The 24800-nt window shown below is 38.3% G+C and overlaps 1 protein-coding gene across 4 annotated transcripts in view; it reads right to left on the bottom strand.

Annotated features, from left to right (window-relative positions):
• Window positions 1–24800, bottom strand: part of GATAD2A (GATA zinc finger domain containing 2A) — a 254017-nt gene that overhangs the window by 228684 nt on the left and 533 nt on the right. For 2 of the 4 annotated variants that reach the window (XM_074204203.1, XM_074204206.1), the window contains exon 1: window positions 4949–5264. The exons of the other annotated variants lie outside the window; for them this stretch is intronic. The gene's annotated coding sequence lies outside the window, so the exon portion shown is untranslated. Of the gene's footprint in view, window positions 1–4948; window positions 5265–24800 lie in introns of those variants that run through there. 4 annotated transcript variants of the gene reach the window in all.

The raw sequence follows: 24800 nt of genomic DNA, 5'->3' as shown, positions 1-24800 counted from the left end.
AAAGTATTTAGTAAATCCACAAGGGGCCAGCATAAATGGGCACAGCCGTGACATAAGATTATATAGAGATAGAGATATTGCCCAGTTACTGAATTGCTTATTTACCAAGATCTTCTCCACCATGATCTCAACTAAACAACTAGAGGATCTTACCATCACCTAAAAGTGTTCTAATCTTTATGTTTGTGAACTCTAAAATTCCTTTATCTACTACTATGATAGTCATTTCAATTTTCCTTCTGCCTACAAGCCCAAATCTTGTTTTTTGTCCTTACTTCTAATTCCAATCCCTTTGTTCTTTCCAGGTCCATCAAGATGCTATAGGTCGTTATCCCATTTAGCAGACAAGGAAATAGAAGATCAGAGAGGTTTAGTGATTTTCTCAAGGTTATAAAGTTTCTAAGCATCAGAGGACAGTATTTTTACTACCAAAGTCTTTACTGTCTCCAAATCTTGAAATCTATCTAGTGGGTGTTGAAATGGATAGAGCCTAGGCCCAGAGTCAAGGTCTGAGTCCATGTCCCATATCAGACACTTACTAGCAGTAACCTTGCTAAGTCATTTCACCTGTCTGCCTTAGTTTCCTCATCTGTAAAATGGGGAAAACAATATCACCTATCTCAGAGGTTGACTATAAGGATCAAATCAGTTAAAAATACATAAAACATGCTCTGCAAATCTTAAAGAGCTATGTAAATACTAGCTATTATTATTAGAGATCACATACCATTAAACATTGCCTCCATTGTGCCATTACAAAAGTTATAGGGTTCACTTGGATGAAATGGAACATCACAAGTCATTTAAGTATATCCCCCTGCATCCAGGAAGAAATGCAGCAAAGCTTTCCCCAAAAAGATAGATTTAAAGTCTAATTTTAAGGCTCATTCCTTTCTAATCTTCTTTTCTTTCCCCTACTCTATTCCCCTTCATTGATGATTTTACACACCTCTTTAATAGAATGTTTGCCCATTTTCCATTTTTTTGCATAATTCCTAGCAACATCTCAATATTCTTGTAAATCCATGAGCAACAATCTATCCATATTTCCCAGCCTATCATATTCCTGTTCAAGTCTTTCCACAAAGCATCTTAACCAACAGGTTAGAGTCTATTCTTGTTTGTTTGTTTTTTTAATTCCATGTATGCCAGGTTAAGCACATCCAAATGTTCAATCTCTGTCTCTCAAGAGGCAACAGAGCTACCTCCTTTTCTGGCCACACATATTTTTTATGTTGTCTTATGACATTTCTCCAGTAAAATCATCCTGATAATATGCTGCATCCTTATAACCCACCAAAATATCTTTCCACTGCCCTTTGGAAATATCTTTCCATTGCCCTTTGGATCACCCGCAAGTTTTCATTTTTTCTGCAATCAGCCTCCAAACATCAAACTCAGGAGTCATTCAAGAAACTGGCTTAAACATCCACACTTGAAAAACAAGGTAAAGAATGGATTATTATCCACATTATAATATGCATTTAGACAAATTAATCCATCAGTACATTCTAAAATTTTGAAAGATACTAAGCTGAATTTTATGTTCTTATGATGATTAAACTTGGTCTTAGAAGAGAGATAAGAAATTGCAACTTTTTAGCAAAGATGAGTGCCTAAAGATATGAACCATTATATATACTATCAGCCTTGGTTTACATGTTGGTTAGCTTTCCTGAATGGCTTTTTTTTAAAAAAAAAAACAAGATTATTCCATAGATAGGAGGGGGAAAGCATATGAGAAAGGAAAGGGTCTATTAAAATGTCCTTTTAGAGTCTACTAAAAATGAGATAATAAGGGGCAGTTAGGTGGTACAGTGTATAGAGAATCATCCCTGAAGTCAGGATAACCTGAGTTCAAATCCAGCCTCAAATACTTAATAATTACCTAGCTATGTGACCTCGGGCAAGTCACATAACCCCATTGCCTTGCCAGAAAAAATAAATAAATAAAATGGAACTTCTTATATTTAAAAAAGCATAACAAAAGCACAATAAAAATTCATTATTTCTTTAAAGAAAAAGAAAAAAGGACTATAGACAATAAAAAGGAAAAAACTGGGTTAAATAAAATTTGAGGGATACAGGCAGCTCATTATAGTGCTAAACTTAAAAGTCAGAAAATCTGATGTCAAAAATCAACCTCCACCACTAGCTATGGGCAATTGACCTTTTCTGAACTTCACTTTTTTTGATCTGCAAAATAGGTATCCAAAGAAGTAAAGCAATAGAGCAGAATGTATATAAAAATCACTCTGTAATCCTTTAAACACTATATAAATGTCAATCAATAATAAATAGAGGCGTGGCTAGGTGGCACAGTGGATAAGTGGATAGAGCACCAGCCTGGGAGTCAGGAGTACCTGGGTTCAAATCCAGTCTCAGATACTTAATAATTACCTAGCTGGCCTTGGGCAAGCCACTTAACCCCATTTGCCTTGCAAAAACCTAAAAAAAAAATAATAATAAATGGAACATCATTTTCAATTATCTTGTGATACTTACTACAAAAAAGTAACTGTACTTTTATCCTTTTGTGAACTAGTGGGGGAAAAAACAACTTGCTTTTGGAAGAAAAGGTGCCTGTACATATGAAATGTTAATTTGTTTGTTCAATTTGCTGCATCTCTGGAAGATATTCTATAATTGCTCAATAAACCTGTTACAAAGTCTAACAACTCTTCTTAACCTGCAGATGATCCAAATTGATGTCAAAAATATATTGCCTTGTAGCCAAGTTTTGTTTTGTGTTTAAATTAACAACTGCAAAAAAAAAAAAAGTCATCCAGACTGGAAAGACACTGATCTGAGATTTAAAAGCCTCAAGACTCCGATTATGATTGCTGTTCTACTTCAGACCCTGACTCTGTGCGTCCTTGGACAATTCACTTCCCTTCTCTATATGTCTACTTGATACTTTAAAAAGAAGGTAGGGGTGGTGCAGTGGATAGAGTACTGGCCCTGGAGTCAGGAGTACCTGAGTTCAAATCCAACCTCAGACACTTAATAATTACCTAGTTGTGTGGCCTTGGGCAAGCCACTTAACCCCATTGCCTTGCAAAAAAAAAAGAGGGTGAACTAGAGTTCCCTTTCAGCTCTAACACAGTCTTAAAGTTCCTCCTCCAGCTGTGACTTTCTAAGATTCTAATTAAGTGACCAAAAGTCATATATAGGATCTATCAGTCTCCTTCTGCCTATCACTACCAGAAGGTGTCACTGTATGAATCAGCACTTAGCAAGGGAATAGAAATAAATTGGGGTGGTGGGGGGAGCCTAGCAAACCAAGGAGAGAAAAATAAAATCCTCAAGTAACTCACTTTGATCTAAAAATGACCAAAGCTCACAGAATAATGATCATTCTTAATCTATTTTGGATTGGACTACAAGCTTTATCTAACAAAATTCAATATTCCAAAAGCCCTTCCAAAAAACTTTCCCTGGTGCTAATTTAAAAACAGCACCTCAAAAGATTACTTAATCATTTTCAGTGTTTTCAAAATTGAGTACATTAAGGTCCTTCCCCTTCCTTTGAGAGATGAAATGACCAACTCAAAATTCTCAAGATAATCCCTTAAGGAGTCCAATGCTGCTGGGTGAGAATGGTCTAGTCACAGCTGCTGACCCATTACAGGTAAAGAAAAAAAAAATCAATAAAGATCAGAATGAAGAATGAAGGGATAGAACCCTGAAAAGAGGCATAGAAAATATAAGGAAGTTTAAGGGAGAGAGAAGGGGGGGAGGGAAAGAGAGAGGAGACAGACAGAAAAGAGAGACAAGAGTAGAAAGGAGAAAGAAAAGGAGAAAAGATAGGTTAGAGAGAAAAGGGAAGAGGATGAGAGAAGGGAGAGAGAAGGAAGTGGAAGAAAGGGAGGAGAGAGAGAGAGAGAGAGAGAGAGAGAGAGAGAGAGAGAATAGATGAATGTCTTTGAGGGGGGACTCTTATTCTGACAGGAGATTCGGTCTGGCTGCCACAGCCGGGTTAAGTGCCACGACTGGGGCTCAACCAAAAGAGACACACACACAAATATGTCCATTACCCCCCATCTCACCCCACCCCCACCCCGGAGTAAAGCCACCTAGAAACCCTGGTTTTCTACTGCTGTGCTCCACACCCACAGAGGAAGCAGAATGGCTATTGCATAAAATACAAGACCTGAAAAGTATTCAAGACTGGCCACCACATTTCCAAACAAGATCCCCTAAAGGATACCTCTTTTTCAAAGCGCCAGATCTCAATTTGACCATTTTACCATTTTAAAGTCGCGCCTTTCAACGTAATACTATCGGCTTTTCCCTACAACCAACTCAAACACTATCTCCTCCCTAGCCTGGGAGGAAGAGTGGAACGCGTGTGATGGAGGAAAAGGAGGAAGCAGCCAGCAGTTAGGATTAAAAGCCTTTAATAACTTTCAGAAGCAATTAATAGTTCCTTCCCCATCCTGCTTTTTCCATTTGCATCCAGCCCTACACCAGATACATTGTCCCCCAAAACTTTCGTCCCTACCATAGCGAATCCGATCTCAAACATGGGGGAGGGGGGACGGGGACTTCACGTAAAGCGGAAGAAGCTCACAGAAATTTAACTCCTTGATTCTTACTTTTTTTTTTTACGACCCTACCTCCTCCGCCTATCCCCACTCCTCCAGCAAAACTTGGAAGCAAGTTATTTTCCAGGAATGAGAAAAAAGGACATTGACCCCAACTAATATGCGCCGTGTTGCAGCTTAATTCAAGACTTTTTTCAGTTCAGAGATAGCCCCGGTTAACCGGTTTATTATAGGTACTTTCAGTTTCCTACATGGGAGGGGGAGGGGGCAGAATACATCAATTTCAATACATTTTTCTAATAACTTCTACCTTCTTCACCCCCAACTCCACTGCACCCCGCCACCACGCCCCTCTCACCACCCCCATTTAAAAAAATCAGAAGTTTTAATTAGGACCTTACCCTACGAAGACACTAAAATGCAGCTCAAGACAGGTTTGGGCGGTTTAGATTCTTTTTTTTTTAACGGGTACGTTCTCCGGCTTTCCCCCAGTCACCAACACCACCCCCAACTTTCCCTCAGGCAGGGATCCCTCTAATCCTCTTCTCCGCCGCTCCTCCGGTTGCCAAATAATGCGCTTCTTACACATGGAGCCGCGGCGTCACTAGCCTGAACATGCGCACCAGGGTCAGCACACACAGTCCATTACTACCCCCAAAACACAGGGGAGCTCTTAAAGGCAAAACACCAAGGCCAGACCAGGAAAAAGCGCAGCGCCTAGGAGCATGCGGTCAGGACAAGTAGCTTCCAGCAGCGGGCGGCTCTCCTACCCCCACCTCACTCTACCTCCCACAACCCCCCCCCCCAACCTTTAACGTGTCTCTGCAGGATACCAAGGAACTATCCACACTCCGGACTCCCAGAGGTGAGTTCCAAGAAATTACCAAAAGGTAAGGCAGAGGAGACAGAAAGCAAGATGGAGAAGGAACTTTATGCGACTTCTTTAGATCCCCTTCATTGATGACACCAGAATAAACGCTGTGGTCAAGAATTCACCCTACTAAGCCACCCTGCACAGCCCATTAATGTTTGAGAGGAAAGTTTTTAAAAGTAAAATGTCTACTTCAAAAAATGAAAAATAGCATTGATGAATGCGGACATTACTAATACTTGGGTTTTTAACTGGTTCTACAGAAGTCGAAAACATTTGTAGCCATACTCAAAGCAGCAGCAAACATTTAGTAAGCTTAGATGTGTTGAATAGGGCGCTGGACACAGGGGATTCAAAGCTTGCATAAAATATGGTCCCTGCTCCCAAGGGGCAAAATATTGTAAGGCTCCAAGTGACCAAGGCCAGGTCAATTATCTCCGCTTTTTCTTCTCACTCCACCATGGCCAGATAGATACATATAGTTTAAAAATATTTGCTGAATAAATGATTTTCCTGCGAACTGAAAAACACTGAAATGCCTATTTCCCGTAAACAGAATATAGTTATTCATCTTTAAAAGAACAACCTTCTTATTGAGAAAGAGAATTTTTATTTACAATAATGAAATAAAAATCCACATGATGTGGACAGTGTGTGACCAACCTCTAGTTTGTCCCCCTCCCCAAGTGACACCTATTGCCTAGGGCAATTTTCCAAGGGTTTAACTTAGGAGCCAGAGTTCCCCTTCATATGGTGAAAACCAACTCTTGCCCATGAGCACAATACAGAAATAAAACCTTTTTCAAAAGATAAGGTTAAAAATAACTTTCTGTAATAAAGTGCAGTGCCTGAAAGGCACACAATAAACGCTTAACAAATAATTTTATCTATTTGTAAGGCCGCTGATATTCTATGATATTCCTAAGCCATGGCAAAAATCAAAGAAAACAAAACTTAAAGATGGAAGCTTAAGGTGGAGTGGTATCCAGGGCAGCATCAGGTGATCTTATACATGTGATCTTATACATATATATTTATGTGTACATATGTATACACACATGTCACTTCACATCTTCATTCCCTCCTTATAAAATTGGAGGGAAAAGGAGGTTGAACTAAATTGCAGCATTTCTAAAATAACCATCTAGGTCTCAAATCCTGTGTTTTGGCATTTATCCATATTAGAAATCATAGCATCTCAGATTTGGAGGTGTACTCAAAAGTTTCATCCAATTCTGTAAAAAGGAATGGCTACCACAGTGTCAATCAAGTTGTTACTAACTTCTACTAAAATACCTCTAATGAAAGGGAGACCACTGCCTGAATGTTAAGAAATTATTGACATCTACAGTTTCCATCTACTGCTTAGCTGTGCCTTTGGGCCGAGAAAAAACGAATCTAATCCTTTGCTCCTAGACCAGTCTTTCCATCTACATAAAGATAGCTATCCGGTCTTCTTCCCTCTCCCTCCCCCTGCAAAGGCTTATGCAAGCTAATTCACCATCAGTCACTTCAAGTGATCTCCATAGAGCATGCTCTCAGTGGTCTCCTCTACTATTCTAGTGACCTTATTCTGGATATTCCAAGGTGTCATTATCTCTCCTAAAATATGAATCCCCTCAAATGTTCAGGAGTTACCATTAGTCTGATATGTTTCATCATATAAGTGCAACAGCTTCCTGACCCCCAACATTTAACGAAAATACAGAACTAGAGGGGGAAAAACAACTAAAATAGGATTTTAAGAACAATAATGAGAAACCTAAAGAAAAGAAATCCTAAGACTCACCCTCCAGATACCTTGGAGAATTCTCACCCTCCCTTCTCCTGTTACTTCTCTCTCTTTTTTTTTTTGCAAGGCAATGGGGTTAAGTGGCTTGCCCAAAGCCACACGACTAGGGAATTATTAAGTGTCTGGGGCCGGATTTGAACTCAGGTACTCCTGACTCCAAGGCCGGTTCTCTATCCACTGCGCCACCTAGCCACTCCCTCCTGTTACTTCTCAATCTGCCCCCACCCTGAGCACAACATAGTGCTTAGAGAGGGGAAAATAACAACATCCCAACTAATCTCAAGCAAGAAAACTATATTAATTTTTTTGTCTGTATGATCTACTAAGGATGATAATTTTCACTTCTACAGTTGCTAAATTTTTTACATTTTGCTTTTCCTAAAGTAACTCTATAAGGTAGAAAATTGAAATATTATCCATATTTTACAGAGGAAGCAATTGAGATACAGAGAAATTCAATGATTTGCTAGTCTAAGTTACAGAACTAGGAGGTGGGAGTATAGTATAGTATTTAGTAGGAAAAGAACTACTCTTGGGAGTTAGGAGGCCTAAATTAAAATTTCAGCTAAAAGTTGAATGACCCCTAGATAAGTAACTTAACTTTGCTGTGCCCTAACTTTCCTTACATGCCAAAAGAAATAATACATGCACTACCTACACACATCGTTGATGTCAGTAAAGTTGGTTAGATACCTGTGAGATTATAAAAACAAATAATTCTACGTGTAAAAGCTAGGATTCAAAACTATGTCCTCTGATTCTAACTTCAGAATTCTATACCACATTGCCTCTTAAGAAAGAAGGAAGTTGGGGCACCTAGAGTGGACAGAGCACCTGCTCTGGAGTCAGGAGGGCTTGAGTTCAAATCCAGCCTCAGACACCTAATTGCCTATATAACCTTGGACAAGTCACTTAACCCCATAGCCTTAAATAAAATTAAAAAAAAAAGAAGGAAATTTAAACTATAATTGACAACAGCTATTTCTCCCAGTGTGAAAAAGGGTTTTCTTTTCTAAGAAGTACAGTTTTGAGTGAAAGATCTTTTTAATAATACAAACAAGAGTGGATAGAGCACCAGCCCTGGAGTCAGGAGTACCTGAATTCAAATCTGGCCTCAAACACTTAATAATCACCTAGCTGTGTGGCCTTGGGCAAGCTACTTAACCCCATTTGCCTTGCAAAAACCTAAAAAAAAAAAATAATAACACAAACATGATCTTCTGAAAGCTTTTCAGGAAGGGGGAAGAGGGAAGAGGGACAGGAAAGAATATGCAACATGGTTTGTAATAACAATATTTCAAGGAGGTACCCAATGCCAAGGCCAAATCAAATCATGTCCTGGTTTATCAAAAAAAAAAAAAACAGCATTTCCCCTAAGATTGCCAACATTAAAATACAAAATTTTCCTCAAGTTCTAATGCACTAAGCTTCTTTCATAAATGAAATTACTTTTCTACAATATAGATGCTTCATTGGAAGTTCCAGAAAGTCAATTTTGATAATTTTTAACTCTGTGGACAATCAACAGTTTATAACAATTTTAATAACTGCCCCCACACACAATATTTAATGCAGTTAACACAATGAGCTCTGTGAAAGTGGAATTCCAAAAGCCAAAAAATGATATATATTACAGCTATGACATCACACCCATCATCCCAACTAGATTTGTCAATTTGAATTGATATTACAAGCAGGTCACACAATTCAACTACAAAATTCTTACTCTCTCAAATACAGGTGGATTGAGGAAAGAAAACCAAGAAGTTCTCTAAGCTTGAAAATGGAAGTTAAAAGAGAACATCTTGCAGTTGTCACTATAATTCTTTGCTTTTTGAATCCTTAACACCTGTGTTTGTTTCCAAATCTGTTTAACACTCCAAATTGTTAATCAGATGATGTATGTTACAGCAATGCAAGCAAAATATTACCTCACTGTTCCTCACCTGGGCCTTGATTAATGCCAATTTAATTAAATACAAACAGAGCAAAGCGTGGTCAGATGGGAGACCCTGAACTTGAGACAGATGTAAGGAAGGATTCCAGAGTCTAAACTGGCAATCCTTGGGAGTGTCACTAAGGTGACACTGTTCTACAGAGGAAGGCAGCAGCTGCATTATATTAATGACACACCCCTGTGGACTGATGCATGGATTGGCAATGGATGGAGTACTCCAGGGGGAAAACACACACACACACACACACACACACACACAGACACAAACACAGAGTCAATGATGTTTAAGATTTCTAATGTTCAGATAAAATAGTCTCTGACAAGAAGTGACTTTACTATTGAGTACCTGGTTTGTAAGTGACTTGGACTTAACAGCAAATATTTTCAATTCTGATGATTATGGAATATGATGCAACCTAATTCTGAAGGTGAAGATTTTCTAATTCAAGTGACTTCTATAGTTGGTGCCATGTTTTTCTCAAATGATTCCTGAATTGAGCCCTTTCCATAATTCTAAAGAACAAATTAGTCAATTAACACTTGGGAGCCCTTTTGATATATGGCATTGATAATGCCACACTAACTGATCTACTTTACAAATATTTAATTTAATTATTCTACCACTTATGACCTAATTCTGATATATCTGATACAGAGGAAACTCTCAGTGTTCTACTTAAATAAAATGTAAGCTAGAAGGCACCAGATTTGCTTTTGGTCTTTGCATCCTCAAAGGCTAAATGCTTGCTGAATTGATTTCTTTAAGTCTGTTGCTACTGAGCTCAAGTTATGGTAGGTCTCCATCAACTCTGAATATCATATCAGATTAAATCCAGAGATTAAAAATAGGCTTCCTAATTGATGTTATGAGAAGTAAGACATGACATACATGAATAACTGGCCTAGAATGATCTAAAGAAAGTAGTGTAGTATATTTGAAAGAGAACATAATTTGGAGTCAGAAGTCCTAGCTCTATTGCCTATTGTCTGTGTGTAATCTTAGACAATATCTCTGGGCCTCAGTTTCCAGTTTCTAAAATGAGAGGCTTAAAACAATCTCTTTCTGCTTTAAACTTTGGTATCTCATGACCCTATCATTCATTTTATATTATCCTCCTATGATAAGAAAAAAAAAAAGAAAAAAAGAAACCTTGGGCTGTTGTTTTTCATGTTTTTCCCAATTCTACTGATCTATTGGTAAACTATGATTTTTTTAAAACCACCACACTAAACTATCATTAATAAACAAGCCTTAACATTTTCCATACTATATATTAATAATCTAAAACAATGGTGTCAAACTCAAATAGAAATGAATTCCTGTAGCCCACTTACTGACTTAAAGAACCAAAAATTAACATTATCTATGCTGTACTGTATTTTTAAAAATTTGTTAAACATTTCCCAATTACATTTTAATCTGGTTCTTAGGACATCTGGAAGTTTTGTTGCAGCTTGGGCAAGTCTGACCCCTCTGTACTAAAGTCTAAAGTGTACTGCATTGTAGTAGTATCCAGTATCTAGTCCAGAGGAGCGCTACCACTATAATCTAAGGGGAGGTCTTGTTTTAGTTATATATTTAGTGAGGGAAAAATACAATTAGAGGACTGAGTAGGTGAAAAAAGGGAAAAAAACCCTTGAAATTACTTAAATATAGCTTTTACTTTTTTCTCCAGCGATCATGGTTCAAAAAAATATTTAAGCCACTAGCATAGTAGTAGAAAAAAATAAAATTCTTCCAATATGTTACAAGTAAAGTTAATGTCATTAAAAACTCTATGCTGTTCTTTTTTTTTTAGGTTTTTTTTTTTTGAAAGGCAAATGGGGTTAAGTGGCTTGCCCAAGGCCACACAGCTAGGCAATTATTAAGTGTCTGAGACCGGATTTGAACCCAGGTACTCCTTGACTCCAAGGCCGGTGCTTTTATCCACTACGCCACCTAGCCACCCCCTCTATGCTGTTCTTACACAAAGTAAGGAATATGGAGATTCTGGTGGGAAGGGAGAGAAAACTGAACATTAACAACAACAAACATCTGTTTGTTTCTTTGTAGTGCTATAACTTTTAAATATACCCCAGAACAATGTCTTTTCTGGATACAGTTCATCATTTAAACATATCTTTTAATTTTGCTGTTTTAAAAGAAAAGTTTTAAATGCAAGTCTTAAATACAATTAACATTTGAAGAAATTTCCAACTTAGACTCACTTTGGATTTAAGAACAGACTAGAAGGATCCTCCTTTATGATGCCCTCCCATAAGCATAAATAGTATATCAAAAGGGTTAAATAGAAACTGCTTAAAACCATTGTAGTGAACAGGAAGTTTATCTCCCACTGTCTTCATCTGCATGTGTCACTATTTGGCAAGGAACATCTCCTTTGTGTCTACATCTGTGGTAAAAACCACCTACATTCAGCTCAAATTAAGTCTCTCAAAAGTTAGTCCTTGAGCCATGATTCTAGGTATGGATTTTAAAAAAAAAAGTTTTTCAAGGAAAAAATACCTATTTTGGAATATTTGATCTTAAGTTTTTTTTGAGCTGTCAGAAAACTATTTAAACCTAAGCAAGAAAGCAACTTGAGTCCCATCTTTAAAAGTGCTAATAGATATTAAAAGAAAGTTTCTATTTTTAAAAATTGATGACACTCACACTTCCCTTTCCCTCCTTCCCTGAACTTTTTTGGCCACAAATGTGGATAAAGAAAATGGCACTTTCTTCTACCTATACACCAGCTAAAAGAAAGGGGTGGGGGCAGGAGAGAAGGGGAAAAGAATTACTCATCATCCCTATATTGTGCTTCCAGATAGCATCTCATTCTCTTTCTTCCCTGGATTTCCTTACTTCATTTTAAAATAATATCTTCCAATGTTTAGCATCTTGCTAGACTTCCACATCTTAATGGAGGGTTTTCACAGGTTCTGTGACTAAAAAAATTGAATTACCTATTGACCCACCTTGGAATAGTGATGAACTACTTTCAATTTAGCTAAGCTGATCCTCAGAAGACACAATCTACAATCTATCATCAAGTCCATTATTATTTTTTTTGTTTTTTGTTTTTGTTTTTGTTTTTTTTTTGCAAGGCAAAGGGGTTAAGTGGCTTGCCCAAGGCCACACAGATGGGTGATTATTAAGTGTCTGAGACCACATTTGAACCCAGGTACTCCTGACTCCAGGGCCGGTGCTTTATCCACTACGCCACCTAGCCGCCCCATCAAGTCCATTTTAGAAGCTTTTCCACTGGTAAGATGGAATATCCATTCTACCAATAGATATAGCCTTCCAGGGCCCAAAATCACCTCTATGATGTAATCAAATTAAGGCATTATTACAGCAATAATACCACCATAAGCTGACATTTATATAATACTATATAAGAAACAAAAGACTTATACAGGTATGCATAAACATACAGTAAAATATACAAACACAGATTTATTTATAATTTCATTTGATCTTTCCAATAGCCCTTTGAAGTAGGTAATAAAGCATTATTATTCCCATTTTAAAAGAAACAGAAACTGTGTCTTAGAGTGTTTAAACAACATGACCAAAGTTACACAAATAATAAATGGCAAAACCAACAACCAAACCAAAGTTTTTTTGATTTAAAATACAGTGTTCTTTCCATACTATAGCTACTTCAACAGAAGACAAGGAAATTTAAAAATCAATTGGGGGAAAAAGTCCAACTGGGAGAGAAGCATACACATGATCCTTGATTTGGTAGAACACATCTAATGTCTCATTTTACAGAAATAAACTGAGACCCTACACAGGTTATGATTTGCTCAACCACAATGTAAAATTAATGACACATGTGGACCTAAAACTCAAATCTGTTAGCAATACCTTCTCTCATTTGGATGGATTAATTAGTAAGTTCCATGTCTTACTGAATAAAAACTGCTTTGGGAGGAGTTTGAAATTTTACTCTATTCCAAATTTAGGTCAAAAGTCCTTTTTTTTTAAGGTTTTTGCAAGGCAAATGGGATTAAGTGGCTTACCCAAGGTCACACAGCTAGGTAATTATTAAGTGTATGAGACCGGATTTGAACCCAGGTACTCCTGACTCCAAGGCTGGTGCTTTATCCACTATGCCACCTAGCCGCCCAAAAAGTCCTCTTTCAATAAGGATATCTTAAGGGGTAAAAGAAAAAAGCCTGGAGTTTAAAAATGCAATTAAGAAATAAGGAACTTCATAAATATAATAGTCTTAGGTGAATTCTGTTCAAATACAGAACACTTTAGACAGAATTCAGTTAAGAGGAATTGCCAGTATTTATATATCATTTGTACTCCACTTTTCTTTCTCAGGACCCTGATTCTCAAAACCAAAATCTAACATACTTTTCCTCCCCATGATATGTCCACAAGATTTTTGCTCCACTACTACTCATCCTTCACTCCCTTTAAACTTCATACCATCAAATGTCACTGTCATATACAGACCCAAGATCCTTTCCCACCTTCTTCAATTACTCTGAACATGGCTTGTTCCATCCCATGCCCTGAATCCTCAATACTAACATTAATAATAAGATTGATCACACCTTAAAACTCATCATTCAACAGATAACTGCTTTTCCTAGAAGACCTAAAATTCTGAAATAGCCACCACCACCACAAGAATCTATGCTTCCACTTTCCCAAACCCTCATTCCTACTGTACTTCCCTCCCCCAACATTATCTCTAATCCCTCAATCTCTTCCCTATTCTCATAATTCAAATCCATCCTCTCAGTTCTGGCATAATTTCTGTACCTTTGCAGTGTTGAGATAGCATAGTATAAAAGACAGAATAATGAACTTGGGACTCTGTAATACTCTAGTTCAAGTCCTGATCCAGACCCTTATTAGTTTAACTAAGGGGTGCTTCAGCAAGTCATTTCATTTTTCTAGGTCTCAATTTCTTCATTTATATATACTATGACCTTTGACATCCCCTTTCAAATATAAAACTATAATCCTACAACTTACAGACAGCTACTTCATGCTGTAAATTCCTTTGCAATTCAAGAGATCAATAAATTATTTTGAATATAAATACAAAAGTAATAGTTTCAGACCTCAAAGAGCTTACATTTTACTGAAAGGATACAATATTTCAAAGATAAATAGAGTACTAATAAAATAAATACACAGCAATGGTTAAGTGGGTGGGAGATGTTGAACCAACAACTAAAAAAATTAGGAAAGGCCTATTTACAAAGACAGTGCGTGAATGGAGCTGTGAAAAGTGCCTGGAGTACAACAGGCATAGATCATAAGATCAAAGGATCAAAGATTTAGAGCTGAAGGAACCTTGGAAGCAATCAAGTCCAATCCCTAGTTATTTTGCAAATGAGAAAACTGAAGTTAAATGACTTGCTAAGGATCATAAAGTTAATTAATAAGTGTTTGAATTAGGATTTGTACCCATGTATTCCTAGATATGAATGACAATAGGCATGAAGGAAGGAGATGGAATGTTGTACACCAGAACAGCAAGTAGGCCAGTTTGGCTGAAATATATTATGCCTCAGGGGAAAAACCTGTAATCAGTCTGGAAATATAAGAAGGAACCAAACTGTGATGGCCTTTAAATGCCAGGGGAGTTTGTATATTTTATCCTAAAGGCAATGGGAAGCCACTGAAGCTCCTTAAGAAGAGTTACATGGTTAGAGATGTACTTTAGGAATATTATGTTGGCAACTGTGTGGAGAATGGAACTGGAAAGGGTAGAAGATAGATGGATGGAGACCACTTAAGAGATTATTGCAATGGTCTAGGGAAGAGGGAATGAGGAATGCTCAGTTTTCTAATTTTCTCTGTAGTCCCAATGCTCAGCACAATGTTTGCCATGTAGTAAGTGCATAATAAATGTTTACTGATTGACTGGACTAGAATGATGGCAAAGTAAGCAGAAAGAAGAGGATGATAAAAAAAAAAAAGATGGCATAGAGGTAAAATCAGGAACATTTGAGAACTAATTTGATGTGTTAAGCGAGAGTGTAAAATCAAGGATGACCTCCTATATTGTGAAATACAGTGACTAGAAGGATGATAGTGCCCTTGACAGAGATAGGGGAGTTAAGAAAAGGATTTGAGGAAAGACAATGAGTTTGCTTTTGGACAAATGCGTTTAGGATGACTATGGGATCATACACGGTTGGAGAGTCTAGGCTGGAGCTCCAAGTCTGAAGACTGAAAATATACAAAAAAAAAAAAAGAACTCTATAATTACACAGGTCAACTAAGTACTATCTGCTGCCCTTGTCATATCACAATTCATGCCTGGCTCAATGCAAACTCTAAGTTATCTCCACTATCTTCCTTCCTTACACCTAAGTTTTATTTGGGAGAACCCAACTGGAATAAGTTACTTTAACTGTGCAGACTGTGCTCACTACAAGTGTATGGTTTCAACTCTTCACTGGGCATACCTCAGCTTAGATTCTGTACTTGAGGTACTGCATCTTACTTACTTACAACCTCTCAAGTCCCTTATATCATCTCCTTTTCTATTCCTGTCATCAAGGAACCTCATTATCTACTTCTCCAGGGAAATTTAGTCAACTTCCTCGATGTTTCACCTCCACAGCTCAAAATATTTCTCTACTCCTTTGTTTCAGATTTTGAAGAAGGTGGTGGTCTATATCCTTGCCAAAAGCAACTCCTCTAACATGTCCCCTTGATCCTATTCCCCCAACCACTTCCTGTGGAATCTTGCCCAGTCATTTCCTCCCTCCCTCCCTCCCCCTTTAATCTTTCATCTCCTATTGGTGGCTTCCCTATTGAGAAGGAAGAACATGGTAAAGGTACAGAGCAATTCATGTGGGTACAAATCCAATTAAAACCACTGGTTTTCTATAAGAAAGGAATCAAGTCACTTCACCACCCTTAAGTGAGTTGAACTGGATGGCCCCTAAGGTCTTTTTGAACTCTAAATCTAAGAGTTTATGTCCATGTCTTTTTAACCCTCAAAAAAGCCTTCACTTCAAGAACCCTTTAGACCCCGAGTTCTAGCCTCTCCTTTTCCACAGCTAAACTGCTAGAAAAAAAAAATCTTATCAGCTAACTCCACTCCCTTACATCTCTTAATTCTTAACGCCTTACAATCTGACTTTTGATTCTATCCAAATGGCCTTTTCTCTGCCCTCAATCTTTATGTCCTTATCACCTAACAGAAAGCCACATGTAAAAAGAAGTGTTTTAATAGTTAGTCTGGGTTATTTGCCTTTCATCAACAAGTCTTCCCTGCTCAAATATGATAGTAATAGCTAATGCTGATAAAGCATTTTAAAATTTGCATAGCAGCTCTAAAGTATTATATTTTATTTCATTGGTCCTTCTAATCCATTTAAAAATGTAAAACCTGAAACAGAGACATGAGGTGACTTATTCAGAGTAATATAGCTAGTAAGAGTCTGAAGTGAGTTTCAAATTCAAGTTTTCTTGCTTCCAAGTTCAGAGCTTATTTCAGCTATCACTTCAATGGTGGTAGCTAACTCCATTTGAGGGTGGCTATAGTGGCTAGAGTGCTGAAAGGTCAGAAAAAGCTTCTTGGGCTTAAATCACATCTATGATATTCAACTATATGACCATGAGCAAGTCTCAGCATCTTTGTCTGTAAAATGGGAATAATAATACACATAGAATTTATCTAACAGGATGGTTGTGATGGTCAAATGAAAAGCCCTATATGTCAACTTTTAAAGTACCATATGTCAAATTATCATTATTGCCTGATTATTTGCTAATAAATAACTTGGGGTAATGTGTGCCAGTCTATGGATTAAGAGATGTCAAAATGATCTTCTGTCTGGAGAATAAACCAATCCTAAAACATTGCACTACACTTTGTTATGCAGCAAATTATCCAAAAATAGAGTTCACCTTTTTACTCTTCCCTTTTAATAGTAGCCCAGTTTCACTTGAATGATGCTCAGGCAATCTGATCTGATTAATTTTCATGAAACCTTCTATCTTTGATTTGGCTGCAAGACATCCAGTCAGAAGACTAGGGTGCTTAGTGACTTCTTAGGAGTGTACCTAGGCAAGTCTGTGAGCCTTAAATTTCCTCATCTTTAAATGAAAGTGTTAGTCTAAAAGATCTTATGATTCCAATAATATACACTGACAAGGTTTTCTCTAAGTAAGACTGCCCAAGGTTTACATCAGCAGTCTGTAGGATTCTCAGATTAGTCTACTTCAGTCCATTACCTATTACATAATCTTCTTAAGTATATACATTCAAAGCAGTTTTCAACACTGTGAAGTTGCTGGAATATCAAGACCTCAAAAGGATCTTTATGACAACTTCATATAAACCCTCAGAGTAGGAAACCTCTACTTTTAGTATCAAAATTTGTGTGTAATTATTATGCAACTTCCTAAGTTGCTGATAATCAGAAAGAGATGAATACTGAGTGTTATCAATTGATACCACCAAAATTGTCAATCATAGGGCATAGGAAAAATGATAGAGCTGTTACCAGTTGGTATGGCACTACAAGTGAAAGGGAATGGTGAGAGCCAAACAACTAGGTCGAATCAGGAAAAGTTTGTTTAAGGAGGTAATCCTTGAGCTGGGCACCTTGAAGTCAGAGGGTAAAGTGCAGAAGTAGAAAGACGAGTATTCCAAACGAGGTAGATTTCCTTTACAGAGGCAAGGAGATGGGCTTCCAATAGACTTTACATATGAGGAACTACAAACTAGGAACTAGGACAGTTGGTGTAGAGTATATAAGTGGGAGCAATATTTAATCAGTCTGAAAAGATGACAGTTGATCTAATGAAGCTAATAAGATCACTGAGAGATGGAGAAAGGAAAAAAGGGTCACGGGACACAGACCTGAATTATATCCATGCACAGGGGATGGAGGCATGAATGATTTTGCAAAAGATATTGAAAAAGAATTTATCAGACAGGGAAGTAATATTATAAAAACCTAGGAAGAAAACTATCCAGAAAGAGAGGTGGTCAGACAGTATCAAACACTGCAGAGCAGTTAAGAAGGAAGAGAACACTGGATCTGACAAATAGATGATTGGCAATTCTGGATAGAGGAACTTCAATTAAGTCATGATATAAAAAGTCAGATCATGAAGAATTGAAAACTGAGTGAAAACACATCAAGTGGTACAAAAGAGAAAAGACATAAAGGATAATATGGTAAGGTTAGTCAAAGGTTGACAAGATCTAGGCAGGGGCGGCTAGGTGACGTAGTGGATAAAGCACTAGCCTTGGAGTCAGGAGTACCTGGGTTCAAATCCGGTCTCAGACATTTAATAATTACCTAGCTATGTGGTCTTGGGCAAGCCACTTAACCCCATTTGCCTTGCAAAAACCTAAAAAAAAAAAAAAAGATCTAAGCAATGTTGAAGGCAACTGGAAAGCAGTCAGTATATAAAGAGATGCTGAAAATTAGGAAAAGAAGGACAATAGATGACAATAGATGGCAAGCTCCTGAAAGAGAAAGGAACAGATGAAATCAAATAGTACAAGAAGAAGGCAAAGGCATCCACAGAGGGATTAATGTTGATGAGAAATGCCTACTTATTTTTTAAAACTAGAACAAAAGAGGAGAGGATGGGAGGGGAATAATGATTAAGTTTGGAATTTAGAAAGCTGTCAGAACAGTCTCAAAAAACTTTTTTTAATTTAATACAAGGTAAAGTGGCCTGCTGAGAAGGGAGAAGTCAAAACCTAGGTAACTTGAGGAAAGATTTGGAAAGGCTATTGTTGTGAGCAAGAATAAGGGGTAAAATATAGACGTCATTTGTATAGTGACAAAAAAAAACAACCCCAGGAAACTGAGGGATACACAACAATTGGGGAATGACTAAACAAATTACGTATGGTACATGATCAGAATAACAAAAAGAGAAACCCCCAAAGATTTGTATGAACTGATTTGGATTAAGTGATCAAAACCAGAACAATTTATACAATTAAGTAAAAACAGACTTCTCAAGGAAGAGTTCAACAACAACCATGTGTCAATGAGTGATCAATTGATAATGGATAACACAAATTTATTAGTGGACCCCATCAGCATAACTTTATGACTATTCTTCATTAGTGTTCTACAACATCAGAACAGGAACAAAGTCATCATCAAAGGTGAGAATAATTAAGGATACAGGTTTGGTACTGCAATGCAAAAATGTCCTCTTTCTACATCCCTCAGTTATCAGAAAAAAAAAGTAAGGAAATAGAAGAGGAGTTATGCAGATTATAACCATAACCACTCCAATAGCCTCCCCATATACCTTTATATGTATAGCATATGTACCCTTATATGAAAACTAAAAAAAAGCCTATCTGATTAATGATCAAAGACTTTTAGTCAGCCCTGTACACAGTTCCTCCAACAACTGAAAAGATGGAGATTTTATACATATACATATACATACACACATAGATATATACACACACACACAGTATGCTACAAAGATGGTACTACAACTATAGAATTAAGCCTTATTATACCTTCTCAGATTAATAAGAATTTGCCAATCCAATATAAGTTATTAATCCAACTACAACTTACTTGTTCCTACTTTTTTCAGGATGATGACCAACAAGTTTCCTGGATTTATTGTCTTATCTGCTAAATTTCAAACAGAAAAATGGAAAAGTTTTTAATATATCACTAAAGGTTTTCTGCTCAACCTAAGAAGCACTGAAGAAATGTTTAAGAATTTGAAAGATAGGGGCAGCTAGGTGGCGTAATGGATAAAGCACCGGCCCTGGAGTCAGGGGTACCTGGGTTCAAATCCGGTCTCAGACACTTAATAATTACCTAGCTGTGTGGCCTTGGGCAAGCCACTTAACCCCGTTTGCCTTGCAAAAACCTAAAAAAAAAAAGAATTTGAAAGATATTATCTTCAAGAAGAAATTTTAGACTAAAAGGCATCTTAACTAAATACTTGTAATGAATAAATGAATGAAAAAGCATTTATTAATGGCTTACCATGTGCAAAGCACTATGCTGAGTCCAGGGGATACAAAGAAAAAAATTAAGTAGTCTTTCAAGAATCTCATCTTTCTAATAGGAGATAACAAATTTAAACAGGGGATGATGGGACATGCCCCTATGCTCAAACATAACTCCCTCAGAACAGATAACAACATAGGGGATTTATCTCCTTCCTCCCCCCAATTCTTCCTGCCAGTAGCAATCTTTCCCATTTGGACTTACATGTAGTCATCTGTGGGTAAACTCCATAAAGGTAGGGATGGATAATTATTTAATGGTTATATCTTCCTCTAATGCTTATACAGTGCCCTTACAAAAAGATGTTTAATAAATATTTGATGAATTAATAATTATATGATCACCCTAGTTCAAGCCCTCATTATTATTCACCTGGTCTACTGAATTAACCTTCTAATTGCCCTTCCTAATTTGTCTCTGGCCTTACCCATCCAATCCTCCACACAGCTGCCTAAGTGATATTTCTAAAGCATAGATCTAACTATATCTTTCACCTGCTCATTAAACTCTAGTGGCTCCCTCTTGCCTCTAAGACAAAAAAAAAAAAGTCTCCAGACTAGCTTTTAAAAACCTTCACAACTGGACTCCCAGCTCATTTTTCCAGGCTTTAAATACATCAACTTATACACTCTCCAGCCAAAGTGACCTGTTTATTTTTCTGCTAATTTTTACATTCTGGCCTCTGCTCAAGCTGTCATGGCCTCCTCACATTTACCCCACAGAATTCTTAATTTTTTTCCAAAGCTCAACACAAATGAACTTCTGTAATTAGTTCATTCTGTTTTCTCCCAGTCACTAGTGTCCTTTCCTGGAAATTACTTGGCATACATTTTGTATTTAATTTTCTATGTACTTGCTGTTTGTACCCTTAATAGAATTTAAGCTCTTAAAAGACAGAGGTTTAATTTTTTACACTGCACCAAGAAACCAGAACAGTCTGTCACATAGTAGGTACTTAATAAATGCACGATGAATTAGTGAATCACAGGGAAGCTGGATTTAGCAGGCAAAAAAAAACTAAGTCAAACAAAGGTATTACTTGATAATAATAACCCATATGTATATGAAGTTTAAAAGTCTGCATTGCATTTTACACACATTTCATTAATAACCTCACAATAATCCTATAAAGTAGGTAACTAAAAGGTATTATCTCCATTTTACAGATGGGAAAGCTGAGATTCAAGGAATTTAAATAACTTGCCCAAAGCTATCAGAGGTGGGATTTGAATGTGTCTTTCTAACTCAAAATCCAGAATTCTATTCACTATTCCATGTTGCCATGAAGAAAACCAATATTTAAAGTTGGAACATAAATGGAAGAAAATGTCTAATCATTTTTGTGCTGTCTGTCCAAATTATGTACAGAAGCTATTTCACAATTCTATAAAAGATCAGCTCAATTCTTATCATTTAGATCCTGAGGGATTTTAACATCACCAGTGTTGTTTCCAACAGGAAGGAACTCTCCCACTTCCCTAACTATTTTGGTAATATAAATCAACAGTTTTTATCAGTCCACAGTTAGGTACTAGGAGAGTGTTTGGTCCCATATGCCTTTTAAAGTTGTCTACCTCTTGGTATCCATGTATCATTATTAGCTAATAAATGTACCTAGATATACAGATAAATATCATTTCCAACAATCCAAGACTCTTTACTACTTCAAATAAATTGAAAAATTTTTTAACTTCCTGTTAGACATAGTAATTTTGTAATGGTAGCATAACTCTGAGTGAAGTCTGAGGCACACACCTCAAAAGATAATTATAATCTCAAAGTGCAACACTTCTTTTAGAAAGTTTACTTTAGGATAGTTTGCATGTTCTAAGAATTGATATACTCTTACTCCTTCACAGAGGCAACTTTGTCTCTAAAAGAACTGATAGAAATTCCCACAAAATTCATTTATGCTTCCTAATCTAAACACCTAGGGTCATTTTAAAATTATAACATCCAAACATAATTTTTTTTTCTCCAAACTTTATAAATGAACAGAGGAAAGGATATAATATTGGAGAATCAGGGAAGTAGTATACTAGGTGCAACTACAAGATTTTCTCTTTTGAAAAATTCCTTTGTCATAGATAATCCCAAAATCTCTGCCCTCTCTCCAAAGTCACAGTGGAGGGTAGTTTCAATATGTGTTCCCCCCAGAACATTGCCTTATATTATCAGACAAGGCACTCAAATGAAAAATCACGATATCTTACCCTTTCTCAAGGCCACTAAGGAACTGAGTTAGCTTTCTTCAGCTTTACCAATCTAAGGAGTTCAATATGAATTCTATTACCCATGTCGGTACTAAGGCAAGAACTCAACTTTGTACTATTAATGTGTTGCCTCAAATGCTTTTGTATATTGCTCTCACACTATTTGTTCCTAAAAATCAATTCATTACTGTGAAAAATTTCTCACCCTATATTCTAAAGTCTAAGAGTGGACCCATTATCACAACTGCTTCCAAAAAGTTACTCAAGCAGTTCCAAAGTAGGAGTATGACTTAAACAATAGGTTGCATCTGTTTTCCTCCCACTACTCCTCATACTCATCAATATCGATGCCCCTTCTGCCCAAATCTAGCCATAACTGTGGTATATAAAACTAACTGCTCTCCTCCCTGTCAATATTACAGACACTTTACAAAACACATTATCCCTACTTTGCAGGTAGAAAAAAAACAAAGAACATACAAGTGCCAATGCAAGGCCACCCACTAGATCTGCCTCACATCTGGCATAAGAACACAGAAAAACACTACTTCAGCATTCAGAAGGGCAGTGGGTTTTGCAAGAGACATACCAAAAAGTCCCCCCCCCCTTGGGCACTTAAGACTTGGCAAAATTTCAAGCCCTTACTAGTCTAAACCTAGGTCTGACCCCTGATCTCCTTTGTCGTTCCTTCTTCTTTCTCTTGAGAAACTTCAGTTCAAGGACCTGACCACTATTGGCTCTAAGGCATTTTCTGAAGTTTCCCTCTTCTGAATTTTCTGATATCAGAAAAATCTTCCTCCAAGGTAGTACCAGTTTGAGATTGGCCATTAAGAGGCAGTAGAGGTGCAAGCAGTTAGCATGCAGCATCCTGCCTGAACTTGACTAAACCAAGACCAAGAGATCCTAGGTAACTCTTAGGGTACTTTTACCCAGAAGAAAATAGCTCGAGTTGAAACTTGTGTCCACACAGCTTACTGACAGATTTAGAACTAAAATTATAGTCCATGGAGAACTCTCACAAAGAATTTAAATTGAGCAAAACCCATAGTGAAACCCAACAGGAGGCAAGTGGCCTTCAACCAGTAATGTGAACTGATATCACTATTTTGGAGTCAGAGCTTCTTCAAAGCACAACCAAAACAATGTTCAATCTAAATAAATTAGAATCTTTCTTAAGGAAAACTTTTTTCCCCACAGATTACAACAGATACATTTGCATGTGGACAGGAAGAGGTTACAACAGTTACTCAGGTTTCAAATTGACTTCATTCCTGTCCTTTGGACTATCTCTCAAAGCCAGTATTCATTCACTTGTGTTTAGTAGAACTTTGCTTTTAGAAAATAGGATAAAATTAGCACCTGGACTGAACTTGGAATCCAGGGTGGGCACTTTTAAAAAAAAGTACATATAAATTTGACTCTCTTCTCTGAAAGTTAAGTGCTTACAAAAAAAATGGCAACTGCTAATCAATAGTCGCCTCTAGCCTAAGAGAGTGAGTCAATAGTTCAAGAACGGCTTGTAAAGTAAACATTAGGAATCCCCTCTCCTTTACCCATTACCCAAAGAGAGCTGTCAAGGAAATAGGAAATGGGGAGTAAAATTGCCACGGAAAAAGGAAGAGTGTGTGGAATAGGCAAAGCTGGACCAGGAGTCTCACTTTTAAAGAGTAAGAGGCTTCCCACAGGCAGTGGATGGAGGCGCTGGGGGTGGGGGTGGACTCGGATGCTAGAGGTCAGCCGATCCCGGGGCTTAACAATGTGATAATGAAGAGACAATGGTCTAGCGCAGCCAGCTGAGGGTTGGAAGCGGGATTAGCCATGCAGTCCTTCAGTGGGCACATGCCCCACAGCCGGGCGGCTGCACAGAGACCAGACTTTCTCTGCCCAGGGAGAGAACCCGCTCCCCCGCCCTCCCACAAGGGCTTTAAAACTCCCTCCCGCAAATAGCTGCAGAGTCCGGCGGAGAAAACAAAAGTTGTCGCGGCGCCGCGGCTCTGCGCGGCTGGAAGTCCCGGGGACCGGAGGCCGGCGGCGGGCAGGCGGCGGCGGCCGCGCGAGGAGGGCGCCCAAGCCCGGCAGGAGGCGGGAGCAGCCCTCTGCCCCGGGGGGGGGGCGGCCCCGCACCCCCACCCCCGCGCACCTGCCCCGCCAGCCCCCGCCGCCCGCCCGGCGCCCCCTCCCCCTCCGCGGGGAGCGCAGGGGAGGGGCGAGGACCCGCCCAGCCCCGCCCCGCCCGACCGGCCCGGCGCCCCGGGGGACAGGGCGTGGGGGGCACGGCCCGGAGGGGGGAGGGGAGCGGGCGAGCCTGGGCACGTTCGCGGGGCGCCGGGGTGGGGGGAGGGGAGGCCTCCGGTCCGGCCCGCGCAGCCCCCTCCCCGCCCGGCCCGAGCGCAGCCCCTCCGGGCTGCCGGGCCGGGCAGGAGGCTCGGAA

Source organism: Macrotis lagotis, chromosome X, assembly GCF_037893015.1.
Source record: "Macrotis lagotis isolate mMagLag1 chromosome X, bilby.v1.9.chrom.fasta, whole genome shotgun sequence".
Classification (NCBI taxonomy): Eukaryota; Metazoa; Chordata; class Mammalia; order Peramelemorphia; family Peramelidae; genus Macrotis; species Macrotis lagotis.
This window is presented reverse-complemented; position numbering and strand designations above follow the sequence as displayed.